At 38.6% G+C, this 19,728-nt stretch overlaps 1 long non-coding RNA gene across 3 annotated transcripts in view; it reads left to right on the top strand.

Moving 5' to 3' along the window:
* The first annotated feature begins 1,429 nt into the window (after window positions 1–1,429).
* The window catches only part of LOC133041004 (uncharacterized), a 47,511-nt gene continuing 29,212 nt past the window's right edge, over window positions 1,430–19,728 (top strand). Inside the window, exons 1-4 of one of the 3 annotated variants that reach the window (XR_009689095.1) lie at window positions 1,430–2,055; window positions 5,932–6,049; window positions 7,127–7,209; window positions 7,298–7,550. This is a non-coding gene — a long non-coding RNA (uncharacterized LOC133041004). Of the gene's footprint in view, window positions 2,056–5,931; window positions 6,050–7,126; window positions 7,551–7,936; window positions 7,966–19,728 lie in introns of those variants that run through there. The other 2 variants (XR_009689096.1, XR_009689094.1) reach the window with 2 other exon arrangements.

The following is a 19,728-nucleotide window of genomic DNA, read 5'->3' on the forward strand; positions in this document are numbered from 1 at the left end:
AGGATGACCGAACGGTCTAAGGCACCAGACTCAAGGTGGGATTAGCAGATGTAAACTATTACATATAAAATGGATAAACCACAAAGTCCTTCTATATAGCACAGGAAACTATATTCAATATCCTGTATAAAGCATAATGGAAAAGAATATATAAAGAATATGTGTGTATAATGGAATCACTCTGCTGTACCGCAGAGATTGGCACAACATTGTCAATGGGTCCTCGTTGCCGAGCATGGCCTTTCTCTAGCTGCCTCGAGAAGGGGCTGCTCTTCGTTGCGGGGAGCAGGCTTCTCACTGCAGTGGCTTTTCTTGTTGCAAGAAGAGCATGGGCTCTGTAGCTGTGGAGCACTGGCTCAGCTGCTCTGAGGCATGTGGAATCTTCCTGGGGATTGAACCTGTGTCCCCCGCATTGGCAGGCAGATTCTTTATCACTGGACCACCAGGGAAGTTTTTGGGTAGCTTCTCTTGCTAAAGCTTAGAGTTAAACAGATGTTTGAATGCTATCAGTGAATTTCATTTTACTTCTGAAAAGTACTCCTCTACACTTGATTTGAAGGATCGTCCTTCTCAGCAAGATTCAGGGTTGAAGAAACGCAGAAATATTCATCTACTCAGGTGTTGAATGCAGGGAGGGGATTGAACTGTTACATCACTGTTTTCATTTAACTTTCCAACTGTTCTCTTTCCTTTCCCAGTTTTTTTCTAGCTCTTTATTGTGTAGATCAACTTAACCTCTAAAGCTTCTCTTTTTTCCAGGCTCTGGATTTAGAATCATAATGACCTGAATCAGAAAGTTGGGGCCCAGGGTGGTTGTTGTTCAGATGCTAAGTTGTGTCCAGCTCTTTGTGATCTCCTGATCTGCAGCTTACCAGGCTTCCCTGTCCATCACTATCTCCTGGTATTTGCTCAAACTCATGTCCACTGAGTCGGTGATGCCATCCAACCATCTTATCCTCTGTGGCCCACTTCTCCTCTTGCCCTCAACCTTTCCCAGCATCCAGGGTCTTTTCCAATGAGTTGGCTCTTTGCATCAGGTGGCCAAAGTATTGGACCAGGGAAGTACATCCTAAAGTGTGCCTGGAGGCATATTGATTATTTTGAATTAAAGTTACTTAAGAGGTAACCAATGCAAGAGGGATACTCTGGCCCTCCTCTCTGTCTCCCTGAAGGCAGGAAATAAATCTTTTATGTGAAAGGTACACTTCCTGCATCTGGAGATAGAAGGACACGCTTAGCACCAGAGAATTCAGGGCCAAGAAGCCTGTACTTGTACTTCTTCGGAAAAAAAACAACAACAAAACTTTTATATTGGAAATACATTTCATTGTTTAATATTGTAGATCTCATCAACCCACTGACTTTCATTATGTCTACCTGGGAACGGTGCTATGAATATGGAGACCTATGCTGTCTTTGGCCACAAAAATTTGGAACTCCAGTCTAGGCTAGATGTCTTCTGCTTGGCACCTATTCATCAACATCCTTTTGCCTCTCCTCTGTGTTGTATGGTTTTGTTTACCGTATTGAAATTATTCCTCTCTTGAATGTTTTCTCTTTTTGATATAGCACATCCTTCAATAGCCTCTTGAGAAACTATGAAAGCAAAACTTTTGCGTGTCTGAAAACCTCTTTATTCCCTCCTTTTCTTTGACTGCACTTGTACTTTAACTTACTACCCCAATCCCAAACTCTGTTTGGAGTCCCCACTCACGGGGCACTTAAAAATCTAAGTTTTTTTGTCCTATCAATTCCTTACAAATGTATTGTTTCTTTGTCAAATAGTATAAAAGCTGCCAACTTTGGCCACTTCTTAGTTCCCATTTCTATGAGACCTCTGTGCTCATGAATTAAATTTGCTTTTTCCTCCTGTTAATCTGTCTTGTCTCAATGTTATTATTAGCTCAGCTAAAAGAACACAAGATGAGTAGAGGCGGCAATTCCCCTCTCTCTGACTGTTGATGTGTCAGGCAGGGGACTGGCTGGACCTTACTTTTTGCCCTGCAGCTGCTGCAGCTGAAAAATCCTAGGACATTTACCAAGGGCCAGCAGAAGGTAAGATTTCTTACCACGTCAGCCTCCCAGGTCTCTGCCTGCAAGGTATGCTGGAAGGGAAAGTGGTGAGAGTTCCTTTTCTCTAATATTTTTCTCCTGTTCTTTGGACTAGTTCCTTGGACTTAGTGACTCTTGGGGATTCTTTTCCTCCCATAGATGGTCACTTTGTCTTTGTCTACTGTGCTCCTTTTCATAATGAGGAAGAACCACAGGGCAGACCGCAGCATGAGCCCTATAAACCCACTTTCAAGCCAGCCATACAGACTGGTGAGTCCATGGTTCTCACCAGACTGGTGTCTATTTAGACAGACTTTGCTGTGGTCCTCTATATAAAACACAGATGAGGTTTTTCCCGCTGTCTGTTCTATGTCTGGAGAGTTGGCTTTGTGTCCAGTGAGAACATTCTCTCTAGTTTCCACCACCAGGAAGGGGTACTCACTGATGTCCCATTGAATAGATGGGGGTTCTCAGACACGAAGTCGCCACCAGCATTCTCTTTGTTCAGCCGTGCTGGGTCTCAGGAAATTTGTTCATAAGGGGCTTTTGTCATCTCAACTTCTACTGCTTGTTAATGCAGGAAATGTCCCATTCCAAAGGCACCTGCCTGGTGACATAAATTAGCGGGTCTACAACTATGAGGAACCCCACATTTTTGTGGGGCTCTGTTTTCACTACACCATTCTTACTGCCTAGAGCAATGAAGGGTTTTTACTTTCTTAGACTGAGAATGAACTTTCTGGATCTTGTGGGGGCTACATATTTTCTTGTGAGATGCCTCTTGCAAATTTGGCTAAACTGTAAAAGAAAAAGGGCTAACTGGTTTGAGGTGCTATTTGAAATTAATATAAGATCCTCCTTGTCAATAGCCAGACAATGGATCCTTTAAATTGGCTATATTCAAAAGGAAACTTTTTTTGTGAGAGCACTCATCATAAACAGTTGTCATACTGGTACTCACTGGAGGATCACATGGAAAGGAGAAAAAGGAAAGGATAATGACTGGCTGTAAGGAATCCCTTATTAAGATGAAAGAATGAAAATCAGACTTAAAAGTACAAAATAAGTTCCCCTTCTTAAAAATTGCCCTGTCTCCTTAGCAGTTCCCAGGCCCTTCTACAAATAATCAGGAAATAAATCAGCTGGAGTCCAACATTCAAGGGCAAATAGAAACAACTGCCTTTTTCCTGCAAATCTCTACACAACCAGAAGTACAATACGAGAAACAAGTCAAGGCCTATCTAACTTTACAGTCCCAAAGCCTCGCCTATTTCTGTTGAAGCACGATCAAGACACTGGAGCAAAATTGTCCTGTTAAGAAAAAAAAATTATTTAAGACTTTTGATAAGAGACAAATAAATATACCACAAAACTACTAAGAGAAAACTTAATTTTCTTTCTCTGTTTCTTAAAGTTATAAATCTTATATTATCTTTGCAATGTAAACACGCCCACATCCTCTGAGACTAAGCACAGATTAGCTAAACTGGTAGAACCTGAAACTATGGAAAGAAAAAGGAAAGAGGCCTTTTAAAACACAAACTGTTAAAAGAACTCCCCTGCCTCCTTAAAATTTCTTGTTAACAGCAAAAACAGATCTTAAAAGTCTTCTCTACAAATAATAAAAGACTTTAGCTACCTAAAGGAATAATCCTAGTTATTTCAATTGTTATTTATAAACTAGTGAGTTTTGTAATGTACCTGATTTTTGTGCCTAAAGTTTTAAAATGAAAACTATAAGATCACTTGCATCTGTCTACATGTCTATATGTGTATGTTTCAAATATGGTATCCCACCTCTGAATGGTATTGCCAAAATTAATTTATAAGAGTTCTATTTTATTGGCTTAAACAAACACACACACACACATAAAAAATATTTAAAGTATATTAAAAACTAACAAATATTTTTCAAATTTATGTAGTCTAGGATTGAAGTGAAGTGATTCAAATTTATGTAGTCTAGGATTGAAGTGAAGTGAAGTCGTTCAGTCGTGTCTGACTCTTTGCGACCCCATGGACTGTAGCCTACCAGGCTCCTCCCTCCACAGGATTCTCCAGGCAAGAATATTGGAGTGGGCTGCCATTTCCTTCTCCAGGGGATCTTCCCAACTCAGGGATTGAACCCAGGTCTCCTGCACTGCAGGCAGACGCTTTAACCTCTGAGCCACCAGGGAAGCCCAGTCTAGGATTATCTTCAGTTAAATAAAAGCTAATTTTAAGCTTGTTTGTTGAATTAATATAAGCATGTCTTCAGAGTTAGCATAAAATATAATGCATACAAATAACTTTTGTTCTACTTGGGTTTCCTAGTCAGAGTTGGTTTTTTGTTGTTATTGTTCTCTGTTGGTCTGCTCTTGATTAACAAAAGATTACAAAAAAATTTTCTTTTCCTTAAAGTAGTCTGCCTAGGGGGAGGGAAAAAAAAAAGATCTTATGCCTTGTCAAAATAGTCACTTATATTCTATTCTGTTTTGTCTTTACCAGTTCTTTGATTACTTAAGTAAACCAAGTCCTCTCAATATTAAAAGATATAAGCTTTGTTCTAAACTATCTAACTTTCTATATTTGCCTATGAAGTCTTTCTTATTTTGGTTAAATGTATGTATGACTAAGCATTGTATCACAGTGATCTATATGACTGTTTTAAGATCTTTTTAATACTTTTGACAAAATTCCCAAAAATCAAATTCTAAATGAGACTTTAAACTTAGAGCTAACTTTGAGATATAATATATTTTAGAGTTCCAGAAATATCTCAAAGATTTGTTCTCTTTCTTTTTAAAAAGATGTTAAACTATTTCGGTTTATTTTGATATGTTAAATTAAGTAGGAAACATTGTCAAGAAGTAATGTTAAGCCTTCTTTATGTAGAATCTGTATAGGTATATAATATGGGTATTCTGGAAACTGAAATTTCTGGAAGTCTTTGACGTCTTGGCATAAAATGTTGTCTGTCATCAAAACTGAGGCTCCCATTAAAAAGACTGAACTAAGTATGATAGAAATGCTTTGACTTTCACACAAAGGCAGCAACAACAGAGACTGTAAAGATTAAGGCACAAATAAATTAAGTCTATTTTGCTTCTACAAAAAAAATAAAAAATTGACTCCTTATTGCCAGACTTTTGCCATCCCGATGTCCTTATAACACAGCAACAGTCTGCTCCTGAATCAGAGAAATTAAGATGGGTAAATAATAGCTGTAAATTAAACAACAGTCAGGACTATAGGAAACCCAAGATGGCTACTTGATTCTTCCGTCTTCCTGACAAACCTCATTTTTTGTTTTTGCTTTGCATTCCTTCACCCAACATAGTGCATTTAAGATGACTCAGACTGCAAACAGATATTGGTGGGAAGATTTCTATAAAAATTGCAAAAAGTCTACCAGCGATGTCTGACCTGTCAGGTCCATAACCCTGGAGGAAAAAAACACTATTTTTGTCCTCTTCCCTCTGGACCCTTTGGTCACCTGCAACTAGACTTCATTCAACTGACAGTATTGGTTATCAAAAATATTCCTGTTATGGTGTATACATTTCCCAGATGTGTTAAAATCTTCCCTTGCTACAAGTCCAATGCCCTCACAAAGGCAAAGAAAATGGAAAAAACATATTTCCCCCTTGGGGTATACCAGTCACAGTCTACAGTGATGAAGACGTACTTCACTAGGCAAGTCATATGAGCCTTAAAACCTTGCAAACTTCTTGGAATTATCACTGTCCCCCTCACCTCTAGTCTTCAGGCAAGGTTGACAGACCTAATGGAAAAACTAGGATTAATTACAAGGGATTGAATGAACTGATGAATATATTTTATAATTTTATGACTTTTTGTCTCAAATATTACTGCTAATTTAAATCTTTTGTTTTCCAGATACAAAGACTTTTAAAAAAATACTTAGAGCAACTTGGTAAATTATACCTTTATTATCCAAATTGAAGCATTCAGCTTTTTATTTTTACCTGATCCCTCTGGAATTCAGAAACTCTCAGTGAGTATTCTTATTTCTTGGCACTATAGTTATTTCAAAAATTCAATAAGAATCTGCTCTCCTTATAACAGGACACAATTGGAAACCCTGGTCACATTATCAGTGCTTTGACTAGAATGTCATAAATGAAACTCAGATAGACATGTAGACTCAGATATGACCAGACAGTTGGAAGGAACTTTTGAGTTTTAGATCCAATGAGGCCCCTTGGAAAAATCAGCCTGGTACCTTACTTAGGGGATTCACAGCAGCCTTACAAGGTGAGTAAGGAAGGTCACTTTCTGGCAGGTACAGGAACCTCAGGATATTTTGAGGACCTCAAGAAGAGAAAAATTCACCAAATCCATAGGTATTACAGGTGAGCTTGGTGATAAGTCTTCTGTGTGGTTTCCAGGCCTTGTGAGAAGTTCAGTCTGGAGATTCACTTTGAAAAATTCCAGCAGAGCAGGTTTAAAAGCGCCTCTATGGCCACTATTCTTGCAGGACTTATAGATAATCAGGCCAAGCTTATTGAATCTAAACTTACTCTGCAAACAAAGTAGATTTAATTTATCTATCTTTGATAGAAATGAGGGTGATTTTAGAGAGAAAAGTTATGTTTCAATAGAAACTAGAATACATACTTGTGGATATTAGCATTGTAGTGCTATTAATATTCCTTAAGGTTTTGTTAATTCCTGAAAACTGGACTGGGTCCTGAATTTTTCAGGTTTCCTCCAAAAACTGTCTGTAACTCCCTAACATTTCCAATTTTCTCCCAGCCTTTTGATTTGGAATTGTCTGGAAGTAAAACTGCCCTTTTCCTGAAATCCTGCAAGTTGAAGCTAGAGAGTTTTAGATAAACTTCAGAGAAATTATCACTACAGCTCACATTTAAACAGTCCCTGTGCCTGTTTCTGTTTGAGTAACTCAGAAAGTTTATCTGAACAACCAATGACATCATCAGGGACATTTCAAACTGCAAAGATGCTTTGACCGCGACATCTAGAAATCTTTTTGACTGACTGCCCCCGGGCTCAGAAACTGGCTTATAATCTGCTTCATCATTAACCATTGTTTTTCCTTTTGTTTCCATAGAGATGCCTCTTATTAAAGCTGATTGTTTATACCATGGACAGCTTTGGGAGCCCTGTCTGGATCACTGCCTCTTGAAATAAGATGTAATTTTTTAACTGAACTGACTATTCTCAGAACTTGGAAACTTAATCAGTGAAATGGAGGACTCTGCTAACACTTTCTCTCTCTCAGCAGTCAGCAGCTCAGCTTTAATATGTGAGACTTCCAGGGACATTTCAGCCAAGGGAATGATTGGAGTCCAGGGTGCGTGTGTGCTCAGCTGTGTCCAACTCTTTGTGATCCAGTGGACTGTAGCCCACCAGGCTCCTCTGTCTACGGAATTTTCCAGACAATAATACTGGAGTGGGTTGCCATTTCCTCCTCCAAGGGATCTTCCTGACCCAGGGATCAAACTTGCATCTCCTATGTCTCCTGCATATTTTTGGTAAGTGGATTGTTCACCACTGCTCCACCTGGGAAGCCCTGTGCCTTCCTAAAAGAAGGAAATAAACTCTCATGCAAAGGTGCACTCCCTGTATGAACACCCTTATTGCCAGATAGAAAATTTTGAGGCCAAGAAGCTTGTAGAAAAACTTTGTTACTTGTTTAATTCACTACCTCAACCCAAACTTTATCTAGATTCTTTACTCATTGGGCACCCAAAACCTAAGGTTTTTTTTGTCCTATCAATTCTTCATAAATTTGTTTTTCCTGTTTTTTGTCTAAAAAGTATAAAAGCTGTCTGCTCTGGCCACTTCTTAGTTCCCATTTTTATGAGGCCGCAATGCTCATGAATTGCGATTTTTCTTTTTCTCCTGTTAATCTGTCTAGTGTCAACATTATTAGGTCAGCCATAAGAACTCAAGAGGGGTAGCGGGAAACCTCTGCCTCCTATCTTCATGGTAAGTTATATTTACCACTGTTTTTCTTTTACATATACATCTCTGTGTCATACATGGGAAACTCATGCTGGACCTCAAGTCTCTTCACATTTGTTATTAAAAACACTAACGTTAACTAGACATGACTTATAAGAGCAATTTTTGATCATTTTGAGCTGAAAACAAACAACCAAAATCCTTTCAAACATCCAGGATCTTTTTCTTTTCTCCCAATACCAAATAGAAATTTATGGTAACTTAATTCACCATTTACACCTTATTTGATAAGGTTCAAAACGCTGGTCTTAAGACTTCATCCAGGAAGAAAAAGCACCAGGATTATGACTCTATCTTCTTAACAGTAAGCTATCATATTTTAAGAACAATCATGTCTCATATTTCTAAAAAATTCTCCAGACACATGTGCCCTAAAAGACTCTGAGTAGGAGTCTCTTCCAAAATTGGCTGTGAACAAAATATAAAATGATCAAGTTACTTTGTTAACTAAAGGAAAAGATGAAACTGGTAAGGGTCATCAAAATACTGAGACATTTTAAAGAGTCCTGAGTATGCAGAACTTTAAACCTCTTCAGTTTCTGATATTTTGCAATAAGGAAGTATCTTCCATCTTACTTAATTACCTACCCACCCTTAACTATGGGAAAGTATTTGAGGCAGCGGGAATATTATGTTCCTGACCCAATTGGATGCATAGTATTAAACAACAAAAATTTCAACTAACTTCAAGAATCAAATTGGCTTTACTAAATAGTTCATGAATCAGGCAGCATCCCATCTAAAAAATACAAAAGACATCCCCTAAGCTGTAGAAAAGGAAAGATGTTTTAAAGGTGGAAAGGGAGTGAGAAAAGGAAATTATTAGCTAAGCTCACCCTCCTTCGGAAAATGCTTGGGGCCTCGGCTGCTTGCACCAGGAGCTGTTGACTAGTTTGAGGGGGTGGGGGGCGGCGGGGGAGGGGGGGAGGGCAGAGGGAGGAGACTCACCCAGCCTGTGCAGCCTGAGATTCTCCTTGTGGCCAGATGAGTTTGTACGGACAAGCTTGTCCATTGATAGCTTCATTAAGGCTTACAGTCCATCTTTAGTGCTCCCTCTTGGCAGAGCCTTATAGGAAGTCAGCTGGCAAAGCAGAAATGTGGTTTGCAGAGTCCCAATTCCAGCATCATTAAGGCAGATTGGGAAGAAGCAATGTGGGTTTGGAACTGAGGGCCAACAACTTAATAACTTGTTCCAGCAAACTACTAGGAAATATGGTGTTAAAGAATGTTTTCTTAGATCTGTTTTGCAGCTAGTGTTTATGTGATTTTTAGTAGGGTACTTGCATGTTGCTATAAAATGCTAATTTTATAAATCCTGTGATATTGTATATTATATATGATTCACAGGTATTCCTTGCAATCTGAATCTACTGCATAGTAGGCGTCTGGAAAGTGAATACTGGGTCATCTACATCTATTTAATTCCTGAGTTTTGAATAGCAAGAGGGAGAGTTCAGATAATGATTGATACAGTTTCTGTCAGACAATAGAATCTTAAAAATTTAGCAGAATCTATTTGGTTACTGAGTTTATATAAGATGGATTTGGATCCTGAGGTGTACTCGCATTTTATTTCCAGGTACAGACTAAGTAATAACAAAAGTTTACTGAAAAAGCAAAAGTTTTCCTGGAACATTTGTTTTATGTAGACAGGTAAATACATATATGCATATAACATAGTTCTTTCTGGGCTTCCGTTGTGGCTCAGCTGTAAAGAATCTGCCTGAAATGTGGGAGACCTGGGTTTAATCCTTGGGTTGGGAAGATCCCCTGAAGAAGGGAAAGGCTACCCTCTCCAGTATTCTGGCTTGGAGAATTCCATGGACTATACAGTCCATGGGGCTACAAAGAGTAGGACATGACTGAGTGACTTTTACTTTCACTTTTCACTTTCACATATCTTAACATTCAGTTCAGTTCAGTCGCTCAGTCGTGTCCAACTCTTTGTGACCCCATGGACTGCAGCATGCCAGGACTCCCTGTCCATCACCAACTCCCATAGTTTACTTAAACTCATTTCCACTGAGTCGGTGATGCCATCCAACCATCTCATCCTCTGTCATCCCCTTCTCCTCCCACCTTCAATCTTTCCCAGCATCAGGGTCTTTTCAAATGAGTTAGTTCTTTGCATCAGGTGGCCAAAGTATTGGGGTTTCAGCTTCAGCATCAGTCCTTCCAATGAATATTCAGGACTGATTTCGTTTAGGATGGGCTGGTTGGATCTCCTTGCAGTGCAAGGGACTCTCGAGTCTTCTCTAATACCACAGTTCAAAAGCATCAATTCTTTGGCACTTAGCTTTCCTTATAGTCCAACTCTCATATCCATACATGACAACTGGAAAAACCATAGCCTTGACCAGAAGGAACTTTGTTGGCAAAGTAATGTCTCTGCTTTTTAATATGCTGTCTAGGTTGGTCATAACTTTCCTTCCAAGGAGCAAGGGTCTTTTAACTTCATGGCTGCAGTGATTTTGGAGCCCCCCAAAATAAAGTCTGTCACTGTTTTCATTGTATCCCCATCTATTTGCCATGAAGTGATAGGCCCAGATGCCATGATCTTAGTTTTCCGAATGTTGAGCTTTAAGCTCAATGCTGACTAGGGGAGGTTTCATTTCTGGGAAGGTGAGGCTGCAATTAGTTTTGGGAATAAATTTGTTTTGGTGACACTGACATGGGCTTAACACAAATGACTTTATTTCAGGCGTGTTGTTTCTTTTTAAATAGAAACACCACATTTCTGAATAGGAGGCATTGTTATCCAAGGAGCCTTTATGCAAAAGTGTTTTTTATGCTCTCATACTATCACTAAACTGAAATGAAAATCTCTTTATTGGTTGGAAAAAAAAGATTTTAATTTTCTAGTGGTTTAAAACTTCAGCCTTACCTATTGTTGAAATAATATGTATTTAATTTAGAGTTTTGGTCTTAATTCCTTTTCTTTTCTTCCCTATTTTTATTCATATATAATTAATATATTTAAGTTTAAGGTGAACATGATGAAATGCTATATATACCACAATATGGGATTTCTTTTCTATAGAGGAGCCTAGAGGGCTACAATCCATGGGGTCAAGAAAGAGTCAGATACAACTTAGTGACTAAATAGCAACAACATATAACTGATTCACTTTGCTGTACATCTGAAACTAACACAGCACTGTAAATCAACTCTATTGCAATAGAAATAAATAAATAAATACATAAACCTGCTTCTCTTCCAAAAAAAAAGTCAACTCATTTCATTTCGAGTTGGTTAATTCTACTCAAAGGGAAGTAACCAGTCCCACCAGGTTATTGGGTAGTTTGGGAATATTTGACAAGGCCATGTAAAGGGTGACAAGGCCATGTAAAGGGTGACAAAGCAGAGCGTATATAATTATGGTCAATATTGATCCAAAAAGAAGGCAAAGTTTCATTTATGAGAGTTTTGAAAAAAGCCCCTATCTTATAGTATAATTTATATCAGGGTTAAACTTACTCTCAAGTTAAATTTATTATGAAATTTAAAGCAAATTTAAAAAGCATGCCTTTCTTTAAGCTCTGCACATATCCACTATCCTGACTTTCCATAGCAAAGATCATTTCTGTTCATTTGTATTTTTTATGTAAATACAATCATCTAGTATGACTCTACTGCATCTGACTCAACACTACTTGTGAACTTGTGAGATTCATCTTCATAGTTTCTCTAGATGTATTTGATACTTCTCATTGCTGTGTAGCCCACTGTGCAAGCATACCAGAATTGATCTATTTTTCTGTTGATGAGCATTTGAGAAGTTTCAAATGTGGTCTATCATAAATTATGTTTCTTTGAACATTCTTGTATATGTATTCTGTTGAACATATGAACATGTTTCTCTTAGATAAATATATACACACCCCAAATGGAACTTGGGTATATTTAGGCTTATTGCAATGTGCATGATAAGTTGCTTCCATTGTGTCTGACTGTGCGACCCTATGGACTGTAGCCTGCCAGGCTCCTCTGTCCATGGGATTATTCCCCAGGAAAGAATACTGGAGTGGGTTGCCATGCCCTCCTCCAGGGAATCTCCCTGACCCAGGGATTGAACTCGAGTCTCATATGCCTCCTGCAATGGCAGGTGGGTTCTTTACCTCTAGCGTTACCTAGGAAGCCCCTTAAGCTTATTCAGTTCAGTTCAGTCGCTCAGTTGTGTCCGACTCTCCGCGACCCCACGAATTGCAGCACGCCAGGCCTCCCTGTCCATCACCAACTCCTGGAGTTTACTCAAACTCATGCCCATCGAGTCAGTGATGCCATCCAGCCATCTCATCCTCCATCGTCCCCTTCTCTTCCTGCCCCCAATCCCTCCCAGCATCAGGGTCTTTTCCAATGAGTCAACTCTTCGCATGAGGTGGCCAAAGTATTGGAGTTTCAGCTTCAGGATCAGTCCTTCCAATGAACACTCAGGACTGATATCCTTTAGGATGGACTGGTTGGATCTCCTTGCAGCCCAAGGGACTCTCAAGAGTCTTCTTCAACACCATAGTTCAAAAGCATCAATTTTATGGCGCTCAGCTTTCTTCACAGTCCAACTCTCACATCCATACATGACCGCTGGAAAAAACATAGCCTTGACCAGAAGGACCTTTGTTGGCAAAGTAATGTCTCTGCTTTTTAATATGCTGTCTAGGTTGGTAATAACTTTCCTTCCAAGGAGTAAGCGTCTTTTAATTTCATGGCTTCAGTCACCATCTGCAGTGATTTTGGAGCCCAAAAAAATAAAGTCTGACACTGTTTCCACTGTCTCCCCATCTATTTCCCATGAACTGATGGGACCAGATGCCATGATCTTAGTTTTCTGAGTGTTGAGCTGTAAGCCAACATTTTCACTCTCCTCTTTCACTTTTCATCAAGAGGTTTTTTAGTTCATCTTCACTTCCTGCCTTAAGGGTGGTATCATCTGCATATCTGAGGTTATTGATATTTCTCCCAGCAATCTTGATTCCAGCTTGTGCTTCTTCCAGCCCAGTATTTCTCATGATGTACTCTGCATATAAGTTAAATGAGCAGGGTGACAATATACAGCCTTGACGTACTCCTTTTCCTATTTGGAACCAGTCTGTTGTGCCATGTCCAGTTCTAACTGTTGCTTCCTGACCTGCATGCAGGTTTCTCAGGAGGCAGGTCACTTGGTCTGGTATTCCCATTTCTTTAAGAATTTTCCACAGTTTATTGTGATCCACATAGTCAAAGACTTTGGCATAATCAATAAAGCAGAAGTAGATGTTTTTCTGGAACTCTCTTGCTTTTTCGATGATCCAACAGATGTTGGCAATGTTTAATCTCTGGTTCCTCTGCCTTTTCTAAAACCAGCTTGAACATCTGGAAGTTCATGGTTCACGTATTGCTGAAGCCTGGCTTGGAGAATTTTGAGCATTACTTTACTAGCGTGTGAGATGAGTGCAATTGCGCGGTAGTTTGAGCATTCTTTGGGATTGCCTTTCTTAGGGATTGGAATGAAAACTGACCTTTTCCAGTCCTGTGGCCACTGCTGAGTTTTCAAAATTTGCTGGCATATTGAATGCAGCACCTTCACAGCATCATCTTTCAGGATTTGAGATAACTCAACTGGAATTCCATCACCTCCACTAGCTTTGTTCGTAGTGATGCTTTCTAAGCTTATTAGGTGATGCCAAATAGTTTTCCAAAGTAGTTGTGCCAATTCACACTCCTACAGGCAGTGTATGAGAGTTCTAATCACCCCGTCTTCATGCCAGTACTTAGTGTTGTCTCTTTTTTGTTTTAGTCATTTTTGTGGGTGTAGCTAATTTATATTTATTCTAGTTTGCTTTTCAAGGCTTTATCCTGTGTCTTATCATAATTTAACTCAATACAAATCATGTTGCTCACATTCCACAGGCACCCCACATTCACTCTTACCTCCCTCCCTTTGCTTGGTATAGAAGCATTTCTAAGCTTGTCCAGGCCCCACGATTTTCCAGATCTCAATGTTTAGTGCATCTTTTCAATGAAGAACTCCTACAAGGTCAATGTGAGCTGAAAAGTTTACCTGCTTCATACGTATGTATATCAGATTGCGAGGTATACGTCCTAGGAGAGAGAAAAAAATTTGTTTAGTTGTGAAGTCACATTTCAGTTCAGTTGTAGATATTTTCGTTACTGTGCTCCTCATTTGTTAGTCCAGAGAAAGTGAAACATAGTCATTAATTTACTGAGCACAGGGTGTGTTTAAGGCTGGAATATATAAAGGTGAACAAGGCTCATAGAACTTTCTTCTTGTAGGGGAAACCTCAAAATCCCCACAGTAATTCTTGAAAGGTTTTATGAAATAAAGGCTATACATTTAGAAACAAAAAATTAAAAATATCCAATATGTTAAGGGGCCATATTTTGAGGGAGCATGTCCTGGACCCCATTACAATGTTCTAGGCACTGGACTCCACGCTCCATCCTCTTTTCAGGTAGAAATGTCAGTCTAGCAGGGAGGGGACCTATTTTAATTAAACAGTAACTAATGTAGAATTATAATTATTTAAATGATGCAAAGAAATTTCACAGAGTCCCATGAAAGAGTATAATAAGAAAATCTGGTCTGTAAGATCAAGGAAGGCCCATTTAATACTGAAAAAGAATATAGAATAATTTTTTAAAAAACTAAAGTACATACCTGTTGTATTAAATGAGACTATGAGTTTTTGAAGCAGAGTCTGAACTTGTAACTAGCATATAAAATGAATTAGTGGTTTTCAAAGCAATTTTCTTTTTATAAATAGCACAGAACTTGGTTTCTGCGCCTTCATCGTGGTTAACATTTTCAAATGACCAGTTAAAATATGCTAATATTTGACACTGACTTGGAAATTTTCAGTTTTTACAGAAATAGATGACATGGTCTTTGACAACTGCATGATAAATACTGATGAGAGAAATGTTTTACCTGTTTGTTGGGTTTTCATCAGGACCTGAAAAATAGAACCATGTAGAACAGCTTACCTCAATTTGCTTCACTTAAGTAACCCAAACGTCACTTAACCCACCTACCCTCTCACTCAGTTGTTAAAGTTCATCATTACCTGCTGGGAGCCGTTATGGGGGGGTCCCGCCCGTGACGAGGTCATGAAGAAAATACCGGGCAGGCAAGGCCGTCCGCGACCCCATCCATGACGAGGTCACAAGGAAAGAACCTGACAGGCAAGGCCGTCTAGGATAAGGGACCCTCCAGGTTGGCCTCGGCCTCTACCCCACCCTGTATCCTCCCCCCTTTTCTGCTGTTGTTCTTGTTTGTCCTGCTGCGGATTCTTATGTTGCCTGCTGAGAGCTCTCCTGCTCCTCTTTCACTGAATGAGGACCAACTTAAAACCCTAATTAATAAATCTCCTGGACGCTGGTACCCTATGAAGGGGCCAGGGATGAAAGAAATGCTTCAATTCTAACCCTTTTGATGGCATTCTCGCTTGTTTGATAAATGTGTGCTCTCATTGCAAAAAATGCTCATGATTGTTCTAAACATCCTAAGCACAGTACGCTAACAAAAGAAACTATTAAGCATAGGCCCCTTCGCGGGGTGAGAAAAGTTCCACAAATATAATAGCCACAAATGTGCCTAATAGAAAATACTTTAGATAGAGATTAGCTGGCAACTTCTTGCAGGTAGTTAACTTTTAGACTAAGAGCCTGTTTTGTGCCATATCTGCTATTTTTGCAGTCCTTCGCAATTCTGTTCTGTAAAAATGTAGTCCTATCTAGTTCCCGTAGAGATGACGGCTATTAGAAAGAAAATAGATTAATTACAAGAAAAACAAGCTACTGAAGTTGCTTAAGTCACACCAGGTGCAAGCCATGAAATGTTAGCAGGCCTGAAGGCCAAATGATAAGAAAGACTCTTGTGAACAAAAAGTATGTGGGTGACATCCTGTTTCTGTTGAAGGTCAAGTTGCTGTGATGTTTTGAGATGACCTGTGTGTAAGCGATATGCAGTTCCCCCAAAAAGATGTTGTTAAGGGTGTGAAGGGGCCATGTGAAAATAAACTTCAGACTTAGCCCTCGAGCTTTGTCTCACTCTCTCTCTCATTCGCCAATGCCGTTCATCCTGAGGGTTCCCCTGGATCCTGCTGGGGCTGGACCCCGGCAATTACCTTCTTTCTTAAAATTTGTCTTCACATACAATAGAATCTCTCTTATATTATTTCCCAGATAGTCATCATTAGGTGCAACCATTTACTGGAAGATGAATCAAAAATAGGTCAAGAACTATACTAACTGCTGAAAGAAAGCAAGGGTAGAAAATTAGCTGATTAAATCATTTTTTATCACCGACTCAATGGACATGGGTTTGGGTGAACTCTGGGAGCTGGTGATGGACAGGGAGGCCTGGCATGCTGCAGTCCATGTGGTCGCAGAATCAGACACGACTGAGCGACTGAACTGAAGCAAAGTCAGCCATTGGGCTTCTCTGGTGGCTCAGATAGTGAGTCTGCCTGCAGTGCGGGAGACCTGGGTTCAATCCCTGGGTAGGGAAGATCCCCAGGAGAAGGAAATGGCAACCCTCTCAAGTATTCTTTCAATTCCTGGGTCGGGAAGATCACTAGGAGAAGGAAATGGCAACCCTCTCCAGTATTCTTGCCTGGAGAATCCCATGGACAGAGGAACCTGGCAGTCTACAGTCTTTGGGGTTGCAAAAAGTCAGACATGACTGAGCAACTTCACAAGCAAAGTCAGGAATGCTAAGAGATTATTTCTGTAATTTCTTAATGTACATAATTCTGTGTACTACATTTTTGAATAATTCTGTTTTGTTCATTTTCCCCTTTAACTGCATATTTCATTCTAGACAGAATGAGATTTAATATAATAAAATCCTTAGGTCCCACTTTTAACTAAATAAATCTTTTAATTTTTATCTTTTTTTTTTTTAACTTTTAAACATCATGTCTACATTTAGGAGCTAGATTTAGGATCTTCCCTGTAGCTCAGATAGTAAAGAATTTGCTTGTAATGCAGGAGACCTGGGTTCCATCCCTGGGTTGGGAAGATCTTCTGGAGAAGGAAATGGCAATCTACTCCAGTATTCTTGCCTGGAGAATCCCATGGACAGAGGATCTGGCAGGTTACAGTCTTTGGGTTGCAAAGAGTCAGACACAACTGAATGACTAACACTACCACTATTTTACTAAAAATTACTAAAGAAAGATAATTAAAAAATCCTCAGGTCCTACTTTCAACTAAATAAAGCTTCATATATCTTTTAACTTTTAAACATCACATAATTAAATAGGCCAAATATAGCTCAAAATTCAACTTGGGAAGTTAAGTTTGAAATTTCTGACTCTATTGATTATATTTGAATGCTTTGGTTATTGCCTTTGACATTTAAAATTTTCCAAGAGCAATAAAATTGTTCTATAATCAAATCTGGGTCATGACTGACTTTTCCCATTTTTGAAGGTCAACATTAGTTCTTCTGAGAAGTGTCCTTACCTGTCTCACTCTCCCTACCATATATTAATAATAATTTTTGTTATTGAGAATTTAGAGATACAATTGGTATGACATTGGTTTCAGATGTACATCATAATGATCTGATATTTGTATATATTGTAAAATGATCACTACAACAAGTCTAGTCAACATTTGTTACTGTAGTTAACAAATTTTTTTCTTGTGATGAGAAATTTTAGGATTATTCTCAGCAATTTTGAAGTATGTAGTACAATATTACTAACTATAGTTGTCATGTTGTACATTACATCCCCATGACTTTATTATTTTATAACTGGGAATTTGTATCTTTTGACCACCTTCATCTATTTTACCCACACCAATCCCTCTCCACTGTGGGATTTATTACAACCTGAAGAGAAAATGTGGAGTAAAATAAACTACCAAGGGTAAAACATTTATTATTCTAAATATCTTTATTGGTATAGCCTGACTTTACCTAATAGCAAGAAGATTGTATATAGTACCATGGGATAACTTTCCTATATCTATGGTATGAAAGTTTAGAGAAAACAGTTAAAAGCCCACAATTGTAATAAACCTTGAAATATATATAAGTGGAACACCAAAAATCATTTTGGTTCAACAACTCAGGATCAGAATACACAGATTTTAATGATTTAAATAAACAGTTGAAATATTTACCTGACAGAATTGTGACCATTTATGCTGCTTTAGAATGTTTTGGCTGAAGGGTTGTTTCCTTACAGGAGCAATGGGAATAATATAAGATTATTAGAAAATGGAGTTGCTTTACACAAATAACATTTCTAATATAAAATCAGAGAATAATAGTAATCACTCAGAATTCTTCTTGGAAAAGTAAAGATATTGAACCAATTATTGAACCAATAATTTGGTTGTTTTTCCACTGGAACAATTATTTTCAAAGTTTAGTCCAAGGAGTTTTAGATTTTGTAGGCATTGAACTCAAAGCTGTTCAGTTTTTTTTTTTTTTTGTGAACACTGCTATGTGGCCATGCAATGTTTATAGTTCCTATGGTAAGAATAAGGTTATTTCAAGGAATAAAATAAGATAGGAGAGGCAGAAGAAAAGGCGGAAAGGGAGTAAGGGAAATAAAAAAAAGGAAAGTGATGTAAAAAGACAATAGGGTTTTTATAAAATCTGCTCAGTTATTCTTAAAAAGGGCAACTTCAAATTTCTAATATATACATATGTACACACACAAACACATATAAACATTTCAACAGGATTATAAAAGACAAAAAGAGTCAGTGATAAAAACAAAACTGGAAGAAAAAAGGGAAGAGAGAAAAACCTGTCACCCAAGTTTTAAAGCAGCGCTGTGCTCAGCCATGTCCAGCTCTTTGCAACCTCATGAACTGTAGCCCACCATGCTCCTATATCCACGGGATTCTCCAGGTAAGGATACTGGAGTGGGTTGCCTGCCCTTCTCCAGGGGATCTTCCTCACCCAGGGATTGAACCCACATCTCCTGCATTGCAATCAGATTTTTTACCGCTGAGCCACCTGGGAAACCCTTTAAAACAGTAAATTATACAAAACATTCTTGAACTACTTGACTGGACAGAAAGGGAGTTATGACAACCACGTGGTAAATGCATTTTCAAGTTAAATTTCAATAAAATGTAGCACCTAAGAACAACTTTTCTAATTTCAAAGATCATGTTAAACTGGGGACCATTCTCTAGCACACAACATGTAGCCTTTCCACCATCCTGCTTATTTCTGTTAAGACAGTAGATTGAGTAGTCATCCTGAGTTTGATGCTGTGGCTCTCACAGGCCTGTCAGATGATTTGATAGATTTGGAAGGTGTTTGGCTCCCAGTTTTCAGTGTAAAATTTGCCACATTCCCAAGGACCTATGAAGCAAATTTTGCTGCAGCTGTCATCAGAGAAATCCTGGTGAGCAAACTGTTGTAGTGGTTTTATCATCTTACTTTCCTAGAGCAGAGCTCCTGGAATACACTGCTATTGTCTTTGTTTGGTCTCAGCATTGCTTAAACTGGGGACAGAAAATTTGTTTCAGTTTTTTAATTCTATGTTGGGTTCATGGCTGTTCATTTACTTATTCTTCTTTAAAGGTGCACCTCATACTGTATGCTGCTATAAACATATAAATATAAAGCCAGAATATAACACAGAAATAAAAGTTTATTATTGAATTGATTAAATTTTTTTGATTAAAATTTCAGTTAAATTTTGAAGAGACAG

Source organism: Dama dama, chromosome 20 (genome assembly GCF_033118175.1).
Source record: "Dama dama isolate Ldn47 chromosome 20, ASM3311817v1, whole genome shotgun sequence".
Lineage (NCBI taxonomy): Eukaryota > Metazoa > Chordata > Mammalia > Artiodactyla > Cervidae > Dama > Dama dama.